This window comes from Giraffa tippelskirchi, chromosome 9 (assembly GCF_054371585.1).
Source record: "Giraffa tippelskirchi isolate mGirTip1 chromosome 9, T2T-mGirTip1v1.2.pri, whole genome shotgun sequence".
Lineage (NCBI taxonomy): Eukaryota > Metazoa > Chordata > Mammalia > Artiodactyla > Giraffidae > Giraffa > Giraffa tippelskirchi.
Genome location: NC_137283.1, coordinates 161295804 through 161309024, shown reverse-complemented (window position 1 = coordinate 161309024; position 13221 = coordinate 161295804). Strand labels below are relative to the sequence as shown.

Sequence of the window (13221 nt, the reverse complement as noted above, 5' to 3'; positions counted from 1 at the left end):
AACGCTAAGCTCTATGAAGATTGTGCCGTGATTTGTTTATTACCATCGAGATATTTGATGGGCATCCAGGTGTGCAGCAGAGGTAAAGAATCCACCTACAATGCAGGAGATGCAAGTATGAGCCCTGGGTTGGGAAGATCCCCTGGAGAAGGAAATGATAACCCACTCCAGTATTCTTGCCTAGTGAATCCCAAGGTCAGGGCTACAGTTCCTGGGACTGCAAAGAATCGGACACAACTGAGCATACTCACACAGATATTTGACACTGTGATTTGAACGAATGATTAATGAACAACTTAAGGGGCTTCCCCTGTAGCTTAGTTGGTAAAGAATCTGCCTGCAGTGCAGGAGACCTGGGTTCGATCCCTCGGTTGGGAAGATCCCCTGGAGAAGGAAATGGCAACCCACTCCAGTATCCTTGCCTATAAAATCTTATGGACAGAGGGCCCTGGTGGGCTGTAGTCAATGAGGTCGCAGAGAGTCAGGCATGACTGAGCGACTAACACTTACTTACTAACGCTGAAGACATTATTTTCTATCTTACTGTGCCATCTTGACATATTAGCCAAAAATTTTTTTTCACAAGCAAAACAGGTAGTGTGAATTATGCCAAAAATATGAAAATCATTTTCATGAATAAAGAACTCCTCTTTTTGGTTAAAACATGTGCTACATTGAAAGATCAGATTAGAATGGCTATTTCAGTAAGGATGGTATGTTATCAGATATAAGTTTTTACATTAATTACAGTCTCCCTCAAGATATTAGCACACATAAGCATGGAAAAGGAGAGAGTCACACAGAAAATTCATACCTAGACACCTCTTCTTCTGCAGAAATACTAATGTCTTATATCCTTGTGCTGTAAGTTTCAAAATGCCTTATATGACCTCACAACTTTGCATTTTTTGATTTGTGCATCTCACATGAACTGGAGAGCTACTATTTTTAATTCCATTTGGATGGGGCTAGTTCCATGTTCCTTTGAAAGATAAGATAGCCCTTGCTCTGAATCATTCCCTTAAAATGGAAGATAAAGAGAAAATTTAAAATAAGAATAGAAAATAGCCACCAGTTTCATAAGGACAGAGGTGAGTGGAACTCTATTTTGATGATACACCTCTAGACAAAAGCATTTACAGATGGGTATTTTTTTTCTCCTTTATAGCCAAAGGTGATTTCAAAATAGATCTGTACAGCTGAAAGCACCAAAAATGTTCACATAGATGAGAATTGATCAGCACTCACGGAAAAGCAGCTGTAACTGCATTTGAAGGGAAGATTTCTTACTGTGAAAAGATTAAATACCCACTAATGAGATATGTATTTCTTTTTCTCTAGTGGAAGGGAAACTATGTTGATGATTTAAGGTTCAGGTTTTTAAAGTTCAATAAAATAGTCACAAATTCAACTTACGTTTTCTCTCCCAGTTTTTGCCCTTCCTCGTCTTTCCCATTTTTATATAATTTATCCATCTGCCAAAACATCTTTCTATCTGTCCACCTGCCTGAACATCTGTCTGCCTGTCTATACACCTGCCTATCGCCTGGCTATGTCTAACGATGTATCTGTCTCTATCATTAAAGAAGCACAGTAAGGTTAAAATGGCAGGCATGCAGGCCTCCGAGTATTTGACCGTGAGGTTTTTCTTAAAACAATTCTCTTCAACCCTTGAGGTCACCTGTTTAGTTCAGTTCAGTCGCTCAGTCGTGTCCGACTCTTTGCGACCCCATGAACCGCAGCACGCCAGGCCTCCCTGTCCATCACCAACTCCCGGAGTCCATTGAGTCGGTGATGCCATCCAACCATCTCATCCTCTGTCGCCCCCTTCTCCTCCTGCCCTCAATCTTTCCCAGCATCAGGGTCTTTTCCAATGAGTCAGCTCTTCACATCAGGTGGCCAAAGTATTGGAATTTCAGCTTCAACATCAGTCCTTCCAATGAATATTCAGGACTGATCTCCTTTAGGATGGACTGGTTGGATCTCCTTGCTGTCCAGGGGACTCTCAAGAGTCTTCTCCAACACCACAGTTCTGGTGTAATTGTCACTTACGAGAAAAAGTGTACTTCCGTGCAACGGGGGAAACATTCCGTGGAGCAGAAAACTTACAAGGCCTTGAAAAGACTGTGTGGTAAGGACGTGGAGAGCAGAGCCGATCAACGCCCTTCCTCATTGGACACAAAGATTTCAAGGTCGAAATTACAACAGAAGTGCAACCAAACTCAAGAGACAGTCTCAGCAACGTGGATGGGGTGGTGCGCGTGGTTAAGAGAGCAACGCTCTCTTTGGATTGAAGGGCCTCGAGATCAGGTTGTGACTTCAGTAATGAGAAAGGAAAGTAACGACTGGCCAATGCAATCTGGAGTCAGTTACAGGGAAAGATGAAAACAGTCACATGTCAGTCACCTGCGTGGGGCCCTAGATACCGTTTCTCTTGTGCTTTGACAGTCACCTTTGAAGCGCTGCCTCATTGTGGGCACAGTGAGGGCTGAAGGACAGTAGGAATGGGCTCCCAGAGGAGGCTGACTCCAAATCGAGGTGTGAGTCAGAGAGGACGGGTCTCGGGAGGGGAGGCTCACGGTAGGACACGGGCCTACAGCCTGCAGGCACTGACTTAGAGGAGACACGCTGGGATATTCCTAGCGCCCACCACGTGCGTTGGCAACAAGGGAGTGTCAGTCCATGGGGAGAAGGGTGCGACGGAGGAGGTACAAAGGGAGGAGAGAAGCAGAGAAAAGGGAGCACGGAGACCGAGAGAGAGAGAGGCCAAGAGTGCTGGATTCTGATTAGTCAGCCTGGATTCCCCGTGGCCAAGCAGGCGTGCGCGTCTTAATTTCCATGACTCACTTTAGTAACGCCAGACTACTTGGACACTGATGCCTTCACAAACAGGCCACTTGGGTGAGCAGAGCAACCGTGGCCTAAAAAGAAAAAGAAAAAAAATAGCCGGCCTCTTTGGTATAGGTATGCGTCTATGACAACCAAACAGCGGGCAAACTCGGGCCGCCCGCCATCCAGGCCAAAGAAACCCCGGCAGTGGCGGCCCTGGGCACCCTGCACCCCCGTGTGATGGGCAGGCAGCACCCCCAAACCGGAGAGCCGCCAGCCTGGAGGTGCCTGGGAGTCCCTGGGGGCCCTGCCAGTGGGACAGAAAGACTGAAATAAAGACAAAGATATGAAGGGAGGGAGGGAGATACTACAAAACCAAATTCTGGGACACCAGAAATAAAATCACAGCCCACTATGGACACCAGCTATGGCATCTCTATAGAAAGAACAGTAAGGCTGACACCTTAAAGGAAGTGCAGTTGGAAACAGAATTCCCACCCCAGGTGGCCTTGATTGTTGTCCTGGAGAAGGAAATGACAACCCACTCCAGTGTTCTTGCCTGGAGAATCCCCTTGGACAGAGCCGCCTGGCGGCGACAGTCCATGGGGTCGCGAGAGTCAGACACGACTTAGCAACTAAACCACCTCCACCACCACTAGCTGTCTGACCAGTATTAAGAAACAGTCTGCTAATCCAACATGGATTTGAGAAAGTCTCTAAGTTGTTCAAACATATTTAGAATACCCACATTTATAATACATTTTAATTTGAAATATGTTAGGAATGCTTTCAAAATACGATGTGTGCTGGTACAAGGTTTAAGTTGTAATGACTATGAAAACTTAAAAAAAAATTATCCTTGAGGAAAAGTCATCAAATTAAACAACACAAAGTTATAAAACTGAAATTCCTCAGCTGAAAGCCCATGTGTCCGTGTCTTTGGCGTTCTCCACCCGCCCCCCCCCCACTGGTTCTCAGGGACAAGTTCATTCTTCACTTTGCAGACACGGTATCTAGATTCCTAAGCATTGTCTGTCTCAGAATCCGTGGGGAGAACTGCCTCGTTAATGGTTTTCCATATGAGAATTTAGGGCAATCCAAGTTGAAAAACGTAGAAGCGCTGACTCTGACCTTGACTCTTCACACTGTCTCCAAAGTTTAAACCAGCCCTCGAAAACAAATCCAGAACAAAACCTGAGCGCTTACCTCCAGGCATCTCCTCAATTTAAGTGAAGCCTTGTGGAGATGGTTAGAGCAGCGTAATATGTGCTCTAATTTGATATTCATAAAAAATACAAAGTGGGACATTAAGACTTTTCGTAGACTCCACCACCAACTTAAAAAAAATGAATATTTCAAAAGTGCGCCAAAGTTACATGGGCAGAATGGGCAGAAAAAATATTTTATTTCTTTGTTATAAGGATTTATTTGAATTAAAGCCTTTCAATGTCATATCAAGCAACGCTGTCAGTTTTTAAACTAGGAAAAACAAAGAGTTGCCATTTATTATGTGGAAACAAAAAAGATTGTTTTTCTCTCTTCCAGGCTTTGGGATCAGGTTTGTGAATTACAGAAGAGGAAGAAGTCTTGGGCATTTGGAAAAATGGAGATCCCAGGAGAGGAGAAGTATGCCAGATCCTTTCTGTAGCTGGAGGTTGACTGACAGTCACCTGCTGCGGAAAGGTACAGATGTTTGCGCCTGTCTAACTTCTTGACAAATGTGCCCAGCACAGCTGACCTGGAACCCAACAGGCATAACCACTCTCCTAAAAAGGTAAAAACCCATACTAAAATAAAATACATTTTCATCTAGTCTAAACATAGCTCCACGTAAGCCATTCCTGCTGGAGAAACCTAGCTTTATATACCATAATAAAAATGTATTTAAAATGAAATAAACGCCTTAATTCATGCTCATCTTGAGACACATGTACCAAAGTTGAAATGTTGAAAAACGAGGCAATAAAGACATTTTTATGGTTGATAACAAACTACAAATTTGTCTGGGGAAAATCATCATTCAGTGTTTGACAAAAGAGCTGTGATAAGAGATAAAGAACACAGTATTCACTGTCTAAAGAACCAGAGAGGGGAATACAGCTTGTCCCAATCCCACATTTTCAACTATGTGTGCTATGATTACAGTTATAAACAATGGATACTGTGTCAGCGAGCAGAAAAACAAACAATAGGTCTTTCTCTGAAAGTATCTGTAGGAAGAACATACAAGCTAGTCAACAAGGGAACAGAAATAATCCTTGTTTTCTTTGTAAAAATAATACTTTAAGATTCGTCTGCAAGAATGTTGGTATTCTTTTCCACTGTGTGTTTGATTTTCCTTCATTCACTATAGAATTTTTCCCGACTGGCACCTGGCTTGACCAGCACTCAGCTGGCCTCTGAGGAGTCTCCCTGTGTCTTACCCACACCTCCCCGCCAGAGCCGGCCGGCAGCTGCACAACTGTGCTTTCTTTAGTTACAAAAGCAAGCTTGTGACATCCTTTGCTTGATTCAGTTAAAAACTGAATTAAATGAGATCAATTCAACAACTACCCCCTCCCCAGCGCTTACTGCATTGAAGGCGCTGCTGGTTTGGGAGGAGATACGTCGAGAGAGGAAAGAGAGACATAGACGTCAAGAAGCTTACCGTCTATTTCGGGGTCGAAGACAAGCCTAACATAAAGCAAGACAGAATGTATATTTTGTAAGGGAGACAACAATGACCTGTCTTGTTGGTTTAGAGGAAAAGAAATGGATGGGAATGTCGCTGGACAAGAGAAGGGGGTCACCTAAGGCTGACCTCCAAGCACAGAGGGTTTTGTGGTTTGAGGCGGGAGTGGGGAGAAGGTGGCTTTCTGTCGACGCACCGAGCCGAATGCAGAGTGCGGGCCACAGAGGAGTCCCTGAGAATGAATGGAGCCCAAGGTGCCCATCTGAGAGGGGTGAAGGGTACAGGTGAGGATGACTCATCACATCTTAGACGTGAGCATCCTTCTGAAGGACCTGAGCACCTACCCTCTAGAGAGGACCTGCCTCAGGCCAAAGAGGGGAAGGGACTTCCCGCGGGTGATGGTACAGTGAGTAGCTAAGGGCAGAGGGCAGGGTGGAAGGGGGGCATGGCCCTCCAGATGGGGGGACCCAGGGATCCGAGCCAGAAGGTGGGGGGGCACCAGGCAGAGGGGAAGAGGCAGAACAAGGAGACACGGGTGTCGAAGAAAGGGGACTTTGCACAAGACAAAGACTTCTGCCCGGTTTTAGGTCTCTATTCTGACACAGATTTTGCTGAGGTTCTCCTAAATGGAGAGGTTAGTTTGTTCTCATTAACTTTTATTGGGCTTCCCAGGTGTTGCATTGGTCAAGAATCCTCCTGCCAATGCAGGAGATGCAAGAGAGGCAGGTTCGATTCCTGCGTCAGTTCCAGAAGATCCCCTGTAGTTGGAAATGGCAACCTGCTCTAGTATTCTTGCCTGGGAAATCCCATTGACAGAGGAACCTGGTGGGCTACGGTCCATGGGGTCGCAAGAGTTGACCAGACTGAGCACACACACACACATATACACACACAACCTCTATTCTTGCTAATACTTTTGACCTTTGAAGTCAAATCAGAATAAAAGTAGAAACTAGATCATTTTACTTTTTATAAGAAAAGAAATTCAGATTTCATAAGAAAATACATTCTTTCAAAATCCCTTGTGCTGCTCTTCAGATAATTTTCAGACACGTCGTTAACCTTCAGAATTACTTCAGTGGATTGGGCTCTTGGCTTAAGAACCCAAAAGCCTTCCTGTGGGGCCTGTCTGAACACTGGAGTCTACTGCAACTCTTTGCATCCATCAGATTGCTCCTTAATCTGTATTTTAGATTTAGAAACCTAACACTGAGACATTTGGCTCAAGACAAACTATTGCTGGATGGGTCCCACCTTCATGACTGTTCTCTGAAGAATAAATATCCAGGCACAGATTTGGGACACTGAGTTAGCTGAAGTATATTTATCTCTTCATGTGAAATTATACTATTTTAAGCAAGTTTTTTTGGCCCCTGTTGTTGTTGTTTTAGTTGCTAAGTCGTGTCTAGCTCTTTGCAACCCCATGAACTGTAGCCCATCAGGCTCCTCTGTACATGGGATTTCCCAGGCAAGAATACTGGAGTGGGTTGCCATTTCTTCCTTCAGGGGATCTTCCCAACCCAGGGATGGGACTTGAGTCTCCTGCATGGGCAGGCAGATTCTTTGCCACTGAGCCACCTGGGAAACTCCTTTTTGGCTCCTCATAGGCTACTAGTGAGTCACTGCTGATAAAGTTTACAGATTAAAGACTTTCTGTTAAGATGGCAACGAGATGTTTTTCTTGATGCTGTTGAAGTGCTGCACTCAATATGCCAGCAAATTTGGAAAACTCAGCAGTGACCACAGGACTGGAAAAGGTCAGTTTTCATTCTAATCCCAAAGAAAGGCAATGCCAAAGAATGCTCAAACTACCACACAATTGCACTCATCTCACATGCTAGCAAGGTAATGGAAAATTCTCCAAGTTAGGTTTCAACAGTATGTGAACCGAGAACTTCCAGATGTTCAAACAGGATTTAGAAAGGGCAGAGGAACCAGAGATCAAATTGCCAACATCCGCTGGATCATAGGAAAAGCAAGAGAGTTCCAGAAAAACATCTACTTCTTCTTCATTGACTATGCTAAATCCTTTGTGTGGATTCAACAAACTATGGAAAATTCTTAAAGAGATGGGAATACCAGACCACCATACCTGCCTTCTGAGAAATCTGTATGCAGGTCAGGAAGCAACAGTTAGAACTGGACATGGAACAATGGACTGGTTCCAAACTGGAAAAGGAGTACATCAATATATAAGGCTGTATATTGTTACCTTGCTTATTTAACTTTTATGCAGAGTACATCATGAGAAATGCCAGACTAGATGAAGCACAAGTTGGAATCAGGATTGCCAGGAGAATTATCAGTAACCTCAGATACTTATTGAGGCTAATATATCTCAATTATAATCTCAGGTGACACCACCCTTATGGCAAAAAGTGAAGAGGAACTAAAGAGCCTCTTGATGAAAGTGAAAGAGGAGAGTGAAAAAGCTGGCTTACAACGCAACATTCAGAAAACTAAGATCATGGCATCCAGTCCCATCACTTCATGGAAAATAGATGGGGAAACAGTGGAAACAGTGACAGACTTTATTTTCTTGGGCTCCAAAATCATTGCACATGGTGACTGACTGCAGCCATGAAATTAAAAGATGCTTGCTCCTTGGAAGAAAAGTTATGACCAACCTAGACAGCATATTAAAAAGCAGACATTACTTTTCAGAAAAAGGTCCATCTAGTCAAAGCTATGGTTCTTCCAGTAGTCATGTATGGATGTGAGAGCTGGACTATAAAGAAAACTGAGCACCAAAGAATTGATGGTTTTGAACTGCGGTGTTGGAGAAGACTCTTGAGAGTCCCTTGGACTGCAAGGAGATCCAACCAGTCAATCCTAAAGAAAATCAGTCCTGAATATTCACTGGAAGGACTGATGCTGAAGCTGAAGTTCCAGTCCTTTGGCCACCTGATTCTAAGAACTGACTCATTGGAAAAGACCCTGATGTTGGGAAAGATTGAAGGTGGGAGGAGAAGGGGAAGACAACGGATGAGATGGTTGGATGGCATCACCGACTGGATGGACATGAGTTTGAGGAAGCTCCAGGAGTTGGTGATGGACAGGGAGGCCTGGCGTGCTGCAGTCCATGGGGTCACAAAGAGTTGGACATGACTGAGCGACTGAACTGAACTAAGAAGGAAAAACTAATGCAATCCAGATAGATTGCATTATTAAGACCTGCATTAGAAATCTACTTTCTTCTATTGTTGGTTGACCCTGTCTACTTGGGGGAATCTTCTTATTTTTGGATTCTGTTATTTCTACTTTTTATCAACCAACTACACTGCTTTTGCACCTGCTACTGGAGAGAACTTACAAAAATAAGCAGCAGGCCAGCTGGGAGTCCGGCCGTGCAAGCATTAACTGGGCATGTCCCGGGTGACCAGAGCGTCAGTATTTGCATCAGCCCCGGCCATGAATGCAAGCCCTTGTCAGTCATGGGTGCTGGGCGCATGGCACTGGGAGCGGTCGCCTTTCTATTGATGCTGATGGCTTGGGAGCTGCATTTACACACACTTTCACAAAACTCATTTGTATCTTTTTCCCAAGAAACAAAAATTGAGTTAGCTTGTTGAGGGGTTAGGAGGTAAAACTTCCTAGCAGAAAATGAAAGGGAAAAGTCGCTGTTTTATGGAAAAGGGACGTGGGAGAGACCAGCTGTCTGTAAACTCAAAGTGCAGACTGAAACCCTTGCTACAATGTGTAACTGGCAAGGACCTCCAGCCTTTAAAGCTACCAGATAATGCGTGGCAGGACGTAAAACATCTAGTTCCCTTCTGTTATTCTCCAGTCTATTATGCAACACATGCCTAGGCAGCCGTAGCTACTTCTCTTTCTTCCCATTGGTCTGTACAGTGATTCTAGAAACACCATGTTAAGGCTAAATGTTCACTTACAGAATCATGTTGCCTAAAGCCAGAAGTAACCACTACAGCTATTATGCACTTGTGAGCAAAGCGCTTATCACTTCATCTCGTGCCTGCCTCCTCTGCAACAAAATCATGTAAGACAGAGAACTTGCTGGTACAGATGAAGCTTTCTTTGATCATACAAAGGGGCTTTATACAGGAATTATAAATCTCCACTTTAATTTGTTTTGGCAAAATGTTTTCTGCAGTGTCATTCCATTTCACTATCTTTGACTTTTTCTTTTTCTTTTTTTTTTTTTTACAATTATCCTTTCATAACTTGTTAGACTAAAAGGGTATGGTCTACTTTCAAAGGACAGTCTGCTCGTTGCTTACAGGATGAATAAAACTGTAAAAGACTTCTAGCATACGTTCCTTAATTGTTCTAGCTAATATGGACAAATGAATAGCATTTGGAAGGATCCTCAGCTTTGTGCTGGATTTCCATAAAGGAATTCTTTCCCTACGACTGAAGGACATCTGGATGATGTTTTCTGGATTTCAGACTCGACATGAGAACAACATACAAAGCTAGACATGAACTAAATTGCAGTTGCAACCACTGAGGGAATTCGGGTGCAGAATAGGTAACAAAAATGAAAAAAGACGAAGTCTAAGAAGGACTGCTTAAAGACAGGGAGGCTGCCCTTTAGGACCATAGAATCAAGGGCTCTTCCCATTTCTAAGCTAGAGAGGACCTCTGAGCTTGCAGGCAGCCCTGTGGTAAGAGCCCTGTTCCAAGGGAGGGAGCTTCCAGACCTAAGCATTAGTGCCTTGAGACCCTATGGACTGTAGCCACCAGGCTCTTTTTCCCATGGAACTCTCCAGTCAAGAATACTGGAGTGGGTAGCCATTCCCTTCTCCTGGGGATCTTCCCGACTCAGGGATTGAACTTGGATCTCCTGCATTGCAGGCAGATTCTTGACCATCTGAGCCACCGGGGAAGCCTTTATAAAGGAGGAGGCAGACTTAAAAATGGCATTGGACTAGAATTTTATCAAGGTGACCTCTAGGAGTGTCTGTTAGGTGTTCTCCTGTAGCTTTGGGGGGTTAAATATATATTCTTTGAGGCAGGGTTATTAGTCATTTTGATTAGGCACAGATTGCTGGCATCAACTGTCATCAAAACAATTTATGCAAAAGCAAATCAACTCAACATTGAGTAAACATTTGGTTAATGCCTACTATGTACAAGCCAAAGAAAACAATTATTCGGGAGAGGTTTTCCGACACAGAGGATGGTTGATTCAGGGCTGATCTCCCTGATGTTATGGAGAAAGCCAGGACTGTGCTTGGAGACTCGATTTGCAATGGATCACATAATTCCATTTAGAAAAGATTTTCAAATAAATGCATACAACCCTCAATCTAGCTGGAAAAGGACAACTGAAATTTTTTTCTTCACCAAAGGAGTACCAGCAGGGGATTTAGTGCCTGGAAAGGCAGTTTCACGGCAGTGTGAGGGCGTATTAACTATGGAGAGGAGGGTGGAGTATGGGCCAGGAGAGAACTACAGTTAGGAGACCTGTTTCACAGTCCAGGAGAGAGATGGGACCAATGCGAACTCGTGTGGGCGGGGGGAGCCAATGGAGAAGAGCATGAGAGAGTCTGACCCAGGTGGAGCCCCCAGGATGGAGTGGATTGACTGAGTGGGGGGTGAGGGAGGGGACGGCATCCAAGATGGCTGGGAGGTTCTAGCAGAGCTGATGGAGTGATCATTATTAATAAATATGAGACACGCAAGAGGAGGGATAAATATGGGGGCTAGACAGTGAATTTAATTTTGGCCATGCTGAGTTTGGGGGTGTCTAAAGTGCAGTTGAAAACATGAGTTTGGTATTCAGGAGAGAACAGGCTTTTAGAAAAATACCCCCGGGAGCTGCGGACCTGGAAGTGCAGTGGATGCCCCTGCTCAGGAGAGCTTGGGCTGATGTTCTGAGAGCATCGGGACCGCGGCGCGGCGTAGGGAAGGGTCAGAGAGGCTGGGGGAGAGCGGGGACGAGGCACCAGGCCGCAGGATCTAGGGGGCAGCGCCCAGACCCCCAGGACTGCTGCCCGACGGTCAGCGTCGGAGCTGGCGTCCTGTGCCTGCCAACGGCGTGGGGACACTGGCTGATAAACACCTCCGCCTGCGCCAACCAGGGGCTGGAAGGAAGGGCCCCCTCCAGGTGAGGACCAGCGTGGTGGTTCGTGAATATTCACTGAATTGAACTGAATTCTAGCAAACAGAATCGGAGCAGGGGGCTGCCAGTTTTGAGTCCATGACTTGGTGCTGGGAGGGCCGAGGGACTCGTCCCGCAGCCCTGGGCCAAAGCGTGCACCTCGTGGGACCCTCCCCACGGGCCATGAGACGCGCTGTGCCTAGGCCAGGGTGGCTAGCGGTGGACCAACGGAATCGAAAGCCCCAAACTGTTATTGAGATGATAAGACACAAGGGACTTGATTGGAGCACAAATGGCCCAAGCCACGCTGTGCCAGTCTGGACCATGCCGCCTCTGAGAGGAAATTCCCTCTGGATTTGGGAAGGATCTCAGAGTGGAACTGGGGGCATCTCGCTCTCCGGCCTTGGCTCTGGAGCTGGGGGTGCCCTGGGCCCCCCCTGGGCTGTGGGGGAGGGGTGAGAGACCACAGATGGCCCTGAGACTGGACCAAGCCCAGGGTGGGGGGGCTTCCATTCTGAGCAGAAGAGGGTAGATCAGAAAGCTCAGCACAGAAGGGGGTGTAACCACCAAGCTCCAGGCTACCTGTTCAAGCGACCCAAAGCACGGGCCCATCCGGGATTCTAGAAGGTCACAGGCTGTTTAGTGCAGAGGTTCTAGGGCCAGAAAGCTGGGGTGCGGGCTGAGCTGGGCTTAACGGAGCGGCCCTGTCGGCACTTAAGGCCGCCTGTGTAAAGGGGAGATGTTTCCAGTTAGAAAACTCGAGACTTCCCGCGGCGGCCCTGAACTGTCCTGGGACTTGGGATCCAGTCGTGCGCACGGTGACTAGGGGCCTCTGCTCTTCCTCTGTCGTTTGGTTTTCTATTCCAGTCCAGGCGGACTCTGGCTTCGCATTCTCAGTAAAAAATCCACCGTGAGCAGGAGGAGGGCTGCGTCTCCTCCCTCGCCCTCTCTCCTGAGCCATGGGGGGCGCTGCAGAATGGGAGGGGACCTTTCCCCACCCAGCCACTTTCTGGACCACGCAAGCTAACTAAGGCTGGCTACTCTTGGCTTCTGCTCACCACCCTGCCTCTCTGGCTGTAGCCTCCCCCACCTTTGAGGTGTCAGGCCAGAAAACAAACTAGCTCTTCAGCCACCTGCTGTGATTTGCCTGGCTGGTCCCATCGCAGAGCGCCACCCCCCCCTTCCCGGGCTGAGAGTGCCCCCGCGGCTCCCGCCCCATCCTTCCGTCTGTTTCTCCTCAGCTTTCCCTCTCTCCCCACACCTCCAGGTGCCTCCACACGGGCCTTTTAATATTAATGCCCTCAGTCAGGCCAGCTTCTGTTTCCTTATCTTGCTGACCTCTCTTGTCCGGTGCCGGAGGACAGCGTGGCCTTATGAGACCCTGAATTTTAACTAGTCTCAGTCCGATGGATGTTTTGAGGAATTCATATTTATTATTTTTTTTTCCTAAGAATTGTTTAGGAACTCACAGCATCTGTACCACTTAGAACTTCCAGAAGCATTAAACCTGTGTGGCCAGCGTCTGTGTGTGTGTGTGTCTCTGTGTGCGTGTGTGTGGTATGTGTGTGCACATGTGTGTGTCTCTGTGTGCGTCTGTGTGTGTGCACATGCATGTATGTATGTGTATACTTCTTTCTATTTAGGCACCCAAAGC

General features: G+C 46.3%; 1 protein-coding gene and 1 long non-coding RNA gene across 9 annotated transcripts in view; one reads left to right on the top strand and one right to left on the bottom strand.

The window, feature by feature from the left end:
- Positions 1-9768, top strand: part of LOC145519745 (uncharacterized) — a 41509-nt gene extending 31741 nt beyond the window's left edge. Inside the window, exons 3-4 of the long non-coding RNA XR_014063861.1 lie at positions 4375-4603; positions 7855-9768. This is a non-coding gene — a long non-coding RNA (uncharacterized LOC145519745). The remainder of the gene's footprint in view (positions 1-4374; positions 4604-7854) is intronic.
- The window catches only part of PACRG (parkin coregulated), a 523593-nt gene that overhangs the window by 120222 nt on the left and 390150 nt on the right, over positions 1-13221 (bottom strand). The window lies entirely within an intron of this gene.